Below are 7,500 nucleotides of genomic sequence, written 5' to 3'. Positions count from 1 at the left end.
GTTTCGTGCGGCTAGGAGCCGCTTGTCCCTCTAAGAAGGGTGCAAGGTGCAGAGAACCACGCACCAATTTAATAGGCTAGAGTCTCGTTCGTTATCGGAATTAACCAGACAAATCGCTCCACCAACTAAGAACGGCCATGCACCACCATCCACCGAATCAAGAAAGAGCTCTCAATCTGTCAATCCTCCCAGTGTCCGGGCCGGGTAAGTTTTCCCGTGTTGAGTCAAATTAAGCCGCAGGCTCCACTCCTGGTGGTGCCCTTCCGTCAATTCCTTTAAGTTTCAGCTTTGCAACCATACTTCCCCCGGAACCCAAATACTTTGGTTTCCCGGAAGCTGCCCGCCGAGTCATTTGAGTAACTCAGGCGGATCGCTGGTTGGCATTGTTTATGGTTAGAACTAGGGCGGTATCTGATCGCCTTCGAACCTCTAACTTTCGTTCTTGATCAATGAAAACATTCTTGGCAAATGCTTTCGCAGTAGTTCGTCTTGCGACGGTCCAAGAATTTCACCTCTAGCGCCGCAATACGAATGCCCCCGTCTGTCCCTCTTAATCATTATCCTGTATTCCAAAAACCAACAGAACAGAAAAAGGATCTTGTTCTATTATTCCATGCACTGTTATTCAGGCGAATCGCCTGCGTTGAGCACTCTAATTTTTTCAAAGTAAACGCGCCGGCCAAAGCAAGGCACCTGATGAAGGGAACCAAGCCACGACAGGCATGATGTTCAGCACGGGCCGTAACGTGGTGTCCACGCACTTCCCGCCTGTAACTGAGATCCAACTACGAGCTTTTTAACCGCAGCAACTTTAGTATACGCTATTGGAGCTGGAATTACCGCGGCTGCTGGCACCAGACTTGCCCTCCAATGAATCCTCGTTAAAGGATTTAGAGTGTACTCATTTCAATTACGGGGCCTCAAAAGAGTCCCGTATTGTTATTTTTCGTCACTACCTCCCCGTGCCGGGAGTGGGTAATTTGCGCGCCTGCTGCCTTCCTTGGATGTGGTAGCCGTTTCTCAGGCTCCCTCTCCGGAATCGAACCCTGATTCTCCGTTACCCGTAACAACCATGGTAGGCGCATAACCTACCATCGACAGTTGATAAGGCAGACACTTGAAAGAAACGTCGCCGGCTCGTGGCCGTGCGATCAGCACAAAGTTATCCAGAGTCACCACACAAAACGGACCGAAGCCCGATTGATCTTGGTCTAATAAAAGCACCCGTCGCCCCGAGGGGCTTCGGGCTCACTGCATGTATTAGCTCTAGAATTGCCACAGTTATCCAAGTAGGAAGAAACGATCTAAGGAACCATAACTGATTTAATGAGCCATTCGCGATTTCGCCTTGTTTCGGCATGTACTTAGACATGCATGGCTTAATCTTTGAGACAAGCATATGACTACTGGCAGGATCAACCAGGTAATCTTTTCGTGGTGGGTCGCCCAAAACCCTACCAACGCGCGGACGCGGGGCCACCGTCAGGCGCTCCTTACGAACCGCAAACACACACAACGCTTAGGAATTACTTCCAAATCCAAGAAGAAATGAAGCACGTTCGAGCGCGCAGCCGGAATATCCCCGACCGAGGTCGGTACCGACGCGGCAAGAAGCGCATAAATTTCTTTCTCGTCGTAGCAACAGAAAGTCGTACGCCAAAAAAAATCATTGACGACGCCTTCGCAGCGTTGCCGAGCTTTCAGGTCCCGTGAGGACGCGAGGACGCACCCCGGCCTTCGGTCAGAACGCACTCGTCATTTCACACCGTTCGGTTAGCGCGGACGCTCCGAAACACCCTCCTCTCGCATTCGTTTTCAAGACACAGGTGCACCCGAGAACCGACCCCAACGGCAGACGCCAGAGATCGCAGGTACAGCTGCAACGGAAAAAGAGTAGCACAAGTGACCGACGACCGGAGCGGCAAAATCGCGACACGCGGCGCTATTGTTCCCAAGCGCGCCGATAGCGAGAGTGCCAGTCACGTTCCATGTCTCATTGCAGGGGGGTGGCCGGCAAAAAACAGCCCATCCTAAAGCCCTCATTTTAACAGCTATCTTATCTCTCAATTTTCTGCCGGCCACCCCCGCGTTGAGACATGGAACGTGACTGGCACTCTCGCTATCGGCGCGCTCGGGAACAATAGCGCCGCGTGTCGCGATTTTTCCGCTCCGGTCGTCGGTCACTTGTGCTACTCTTTTTCCGTTGAAGCTGTACCTTGCTGTAACGACCATGCGGCGGAGGCAGCGGCCGAGACGGCGACGAAAGGCGTCGGCGACGTCGTCAGACGACGCTCGCACCAATCGAACGCTCGACAGACCCCACCTCCACATAATAGCACCGATAAGTATAAAGAAGATCCTTCAAGGGCATTCTGTACATAGTTTGTGGTTATCAGTTTCGGTGACTGACTGACTGACTTACTGACTTACTGTCTCTCACTTATGTGGCTCCTCGTTATTCAGTATCATTTATTTGTCCTTCTTTCTTTATTATTTTTTTCCCCTCTCTCTCTCCTTATATATATATATATATATATGTATGTATGTATGTTTGTGTGTATATATATATATATATAAATGTTCTTTTTTTCCTGTCTGCCTCTATATATACATACATACGTACATACATCCTACCCCTATAAAAAAAAATTATTTCTTGCTTTTTATTAAAAACGTGCTGACCCCTGCTTGACTCTGATTACTTCTTTTCGACTTTCAGTTCATGTTAATATGGTCAACTAAAAGTTTATCGACTTTGTTATTACAAAGTAAACCAATATTTACACGGGGCGTTTCATGCGTTTTGAATTGTGTCAGAGCCGAACAATGAGCGCTATAGTAAGTGAGATTGTCACTGCTTTTAATCCGAATGCTCGCGGTATCACGCGTGTTTACGGCAGGCTTCATAATAGGCAATTTTCTTTCTTTACACTATTCTTCTTTGCTCACTTCATTGTTTCTACCATTGGTTTCGTTTGGAAGGCCCCGCCACTTAGTTTCCGACAAAGTCCTCTCAAGGAACGAAGTGAGAAGCACGGGATTAACAAAAGAAAAAGATGCGTGTTTTCTAGCGGTTACCCGTGTCGCTTTGCGACACGGGCTTTCTGGCGCTTTCAACTGGGCGAGAGCCGAACAATTTACCCTACTGCACTTGTGACGGGCAGCGCTTTCAAACGGAATACTGGAAATCTCGCTTACTCTTCTGGCAAGTTTGATAGGAGACAAATATTATTCTTTTCACGCGAATTGTTCGCTCTATTTCTAATCTCTCTCTTCCGTGTCCTTGGCATGGAACGCCCGCTTCGTCTCCCACAAAGTACTTCCGAGGAATCAAGTGCAAATCACGCGACTTTAAAATGTGCGTGTTTTCTAGCGGTTACCCGTGTCGCGAGGCGACACGGGCTTTCTGGCGCTTTCAACTGGGCGAGAGCCGAACACTGTACACTACTGCACTTGCGACGGGCAGCGCTTTCAAACGGAATACTGGAAATCTCGCTTACTTTTCTGGCAAGTTTGATAGGAGACAAATATTATTCTTCTCACGCGAATTGTTCGCTCTATTTCTAATCTCTCTCTTCCGTGTCCTTGGCATGGAACGCCCGCTTCGTCTCCCACAAAGTACTTCCGAGGAATCAAGTGCAAATCACGCGACTTTAAAATGTGCGTGTTTTCTAGCGGTTACCCGTGTCGCGAGGCGACACGGGCTTTCTGGCGCTTTCAACTGGGCGAGAGCCGAACACTGTACACTACTGCACTTGCGACGGGCAGCGCTTTCAAACGGAATACTGGAAATCTCGCTTACTTTTATGGCACGATTGATAGGAGACAAATATTATTCTTTTCACGCGAATTTTTCGCTCTATTTCTAATCTCTCTCTTCCGTGTCCTTGGCATGGAACGCCCGCTTCGTCTCCCACAAAGTACTTCCGAGGAATCAAGTGCAAATCACGCGACTTTAAAATGTGCGTGTTTTCTAGCGGTTACCCGTGTCGCGAGGCGACACGGGCTTTCTGGCGCTTTCAACTGGGTGAGAGCCGAACACTGTACACTACTGCACTTGCGACGGGCAGCGCTTTCAAACGGAATACTGGAAATCTCGCTTACTTTTCTGGCACGTTTGATAGGAGACAAATATTATTCTTTTCACGCGAATTGTTCGCTCTATTTCTAATCTCTCTCTTCCGTGTCCTTGGCATGGAACGCCCGCTTCGTCTCCCACAAAGTACTTCCGAGGAATCAAGTGCAAATCACGCGACTTTAAAATGTGCGTGTTTTCTAGCGGTTACCCGTGTCGCGAGGCGACACGGGCTTTCTGGCGCTTTCAACTGGGCGAGAGCCGAACACTGTACACTACTGCACTTGCCATGGACAACGCTTTCAAACGGAATACTGGAGATGTCGCGTGCTTTACTGCCAAGCTCAATAAGAGACGAATTTCTTTCTTTTCACGGGAATTATTTCCTCTATTTCTAATCTCGCTCTTTCGTTTCATTGGGAAGGAACGCGCGCTTAGTTAGCCGCAAAGCAGTCTGAATTAATCACGTCCAAAGTACACAATTTTACAATATATAGTGTTTTTACCGGTTGACCGCGTCAGAAAGCGTACCTTTCCGACGAGGTCTGTGTCGCTTTGACGTGAGCGGGAGCAACGCGATTTGGGCTAGTGCACGCGAGATTGGCAGCGCTTCCAATTCCAGTACTGTAGATATTGCGTGCATTTTTTACACGCTTGAGGATGTGGGATTTTCTTTCTTGTGACGTGACCCGTTTGTCAAATTGTGTCTCGCTTTTTGGTATCGTTTAAGAAGCCCGTCCGCTTACAATCCTAAAAAAGAAAAAAAAAAGAAATTAGTAAAGAAAGACGCCCATACTTTTTTGTTGCTCTTTCTTTTACTATCTGCGCAGGATTTTAATTTGTGTAAGTTTTGTTTACCGTCCCGACTACGTAGGCGTTCGTACATGCCCGTCCTCGCGCCTCGAATTGTGTGCGAGCGAAATCAATCTCCCCAAGCTAGCTTCAGAAATTGCTCGAAAATCGAACGTGAGGAAAGCCAGAGATACGTGGTTTTCACAGGTCGTGCAGGATTAATCCATAAAGTGCGATATTGGTATATATATATATATATATATATATACATACATACATACACATACATGATTTCTGCGACAAATAGGAAGACAAAAAGACCATGTTCAAGCATAATATAGGAACATTGACACTTTGCACACACAAGGGAGGTCAAATGGCAGGTTTTTCTTCCTTGTGCAGGAAACTTTATTGCAATGTCAGAAGGGAAGTTCCACTCTAGAATTGTGCGCTCAATAAAAGAGGAAAGGAAATGCACTTGAAAACCTTCACAGTTCAAGTAAGAAAACATTTCGAAACGACAGTTCGTTTTCTTGCAGGGAGGAGAAGAGGGGAGAGAGGGAGGGAGGGAGGGAGGGAGGGAAGGAAGGAAGGAAGGGGGGGGGGGGGTGCCATGCACGGTGAAGACCAGAGTGTCGAACCGAAAACCGAAGCGAACGAAAAACCGGAACCGAGGAGTTAGTTTCTTCTGAACCGAAACTGACCCGCCAACTTGGAACTGTACGGAAGAAAATATAACTGTCTATTAGTCTGACGATAAATAGAAGTACAAGGGTGTACGGCAGGGATAGCTGAAAAAAAAAAGGCTCTATGAACTTGGAGCGGCAGCCCAAAGTCGATGACGACGAAAAGAAAGCACACAGTTTCGGAAAACAGGCGGTAAGAAAGCGACAAATTAAGTAGCCGTCATGTCGAGTTGATTGCTTAGCTCTATTTAAGATGAAGGAAAAAAAAAGTAGCACAATTGATGCTTGCTTGCTAAATTGAATCAACCATTATCTTGTAAAGAAAAAAAACCTCAAATGCCAATCACCTGTATTTTAGGCGACCCACCAGACTGATAACTTTTAAATTCAGGCTAAAATATAACACAAAAAAAAAAACAAGGAAAGACAGATATGTATGTAGCTTGTCATTTACTGCTCCATCAAATTTAAATAAAGCAATTTATTTCTCGGCACCTGAAAATAAGCGAACCCTACAAATGAATGGAAAGATACCCGTTTGCACTCTTGAAATAGTGCCTATTACGAAAAGAAGCACCAGGTAAATATAATATCACTTTAGCTTCTTCCTTTTCTTTTTAATACGGTACGCTGTTGGTTTATCTTAGTAAAATATATAAAATAGCGCAAAAAAGACGAGGACAAGGAGTATAGAGGACAGGCACTCACTTTCAACTAGTTTTATCCAGGAAAAGTAAACATACATATATAGCTTTTATTCACGATAAGTGCCGAGGGCAGCCGAGAAGGCGGCAATAGCCCCGGATGGTTTGATCGTGCTGGGAGACACCAGCATCCCAGCTCAAATATCTTCTACCCTTAAGAATATGTGCTGCTTTGCCTGTCGTGTGTATATACATGTTCACTTTTCCTGAATGAAACTAGTTCAACATCAGCGCCTGTCCTGTATACCTCTTGTTCTTCTATTTGTTGTGCTATTTTAATGTCCTACATTACTTTTGTGCTCCCGCAAATCGAAGCAAACCAATAAAAAATTCGGTTCGACACTCTGGTGGAAACTAAAAGCTTAGAAAGAAAGAGGAAAAAAAGAAAAAGGAAAACATTTCTACAATAATGATAAGCAGGAGGAGGAGGAGGAGAACAAGAAGGCTAATAATGTGGAAAAAAAGACACGACCCAAATAAATCAATACAAAGGATGGTATAAGTCATGCATACTTACCACATGTAAAATTAATTTAAAAAAAAAATTAGAAAAAAAAATGTGTATTTATATATATATATTTTTTTTTTCTTTTATCCAGAGGCTTTGGCGCACGCACAGCACTGCACTGCACTGCAATGCACTGCACTGCACAACACAACACAACGAGAGACTTTCCACAAACACACCACTGCGTACGAGGACACGACCACGTAGAGCTGCACGAAAACAAGCGCCGTAACTTAATAAAAAAAAATAAAAAAATCCTTTCACTGGACGGACGGCACAAGAACGGAAACTGCTCAAAGAGCACACACACACACGACACATATTAATGAATTAATAAGGGGCACAAGTAGAACCTATTTGGGCGATACGTAGGACACGGCACCCACACCAGAGGCCTTGCACAAGCACAGCACTGAGCACTGAGCACTGAGCAGCAGGTCACAGGACGGAAATGACGTCCACGCTGAGTAGGCCGAAGGCAGGGAATTACGGACGCACGCGAGGTCACCCACAGGCACTTTCACCGGAACCACGCCACAACACCACGCTGCAGAGCGCGCACTGCAAAGCGAAACCTTGCGCTCACCTTCGGAAAGCACGGAGGGCGGGCGGCACAGAGAAGCAAAAAGACGTCAAAAGCACATCGCGATGAAGCGGCGGCGAATGAACACTACTCACTGGTGGAAATGGATATCTCCTCAAGCGAAAACATGCAATGACCACGCATGGTTTAAG

At 46.2% G+C, this 7,500-nt stretch overlaps 1 non-coding gene across 1 annotated transcript in view; it reads right to left on the bottom strand.

Annotated features, from left to right (window-relative positions):
- LOC120848965 overlaps window positions 1–1,426 on the bottom strand; it is a 1,818-nt gene extending 392 nt beyond the window's left edge. The window contains exon 1 of the ribosomal RNA XR_005717821.2: window positions 1–1,426. This exon is cut by the window's left edge and continues 392 nt beyond it. This is a non-coding gene — a ribosomal RNA (small subunit ribosomal RNA).
- Between the last annotated feature and the right edge of the window lie 6,074 nt (window positions 1,427–7,500).

Source organism: Ixodes scapularis, unplaced genomic scaffold (assembly GCF_016920785.2).
Source record: "Ixodes scapularis isolate PalLabHiFi unplaced genomic scaffold, ASM1692078v2 ptg000854l_1__unscaffolded, whole genome shotgun sequence".
NCBI lineage: Eukaryota > Metazoa > Arthropoda > Arachnida > Ixodida > Ixodidae > Ixodes > Ixodes scapularis.
Note: the sequence above shows the minus strand (reverse complement) of the source record. Positions and strands in the feature narration are given on the sequence as shown.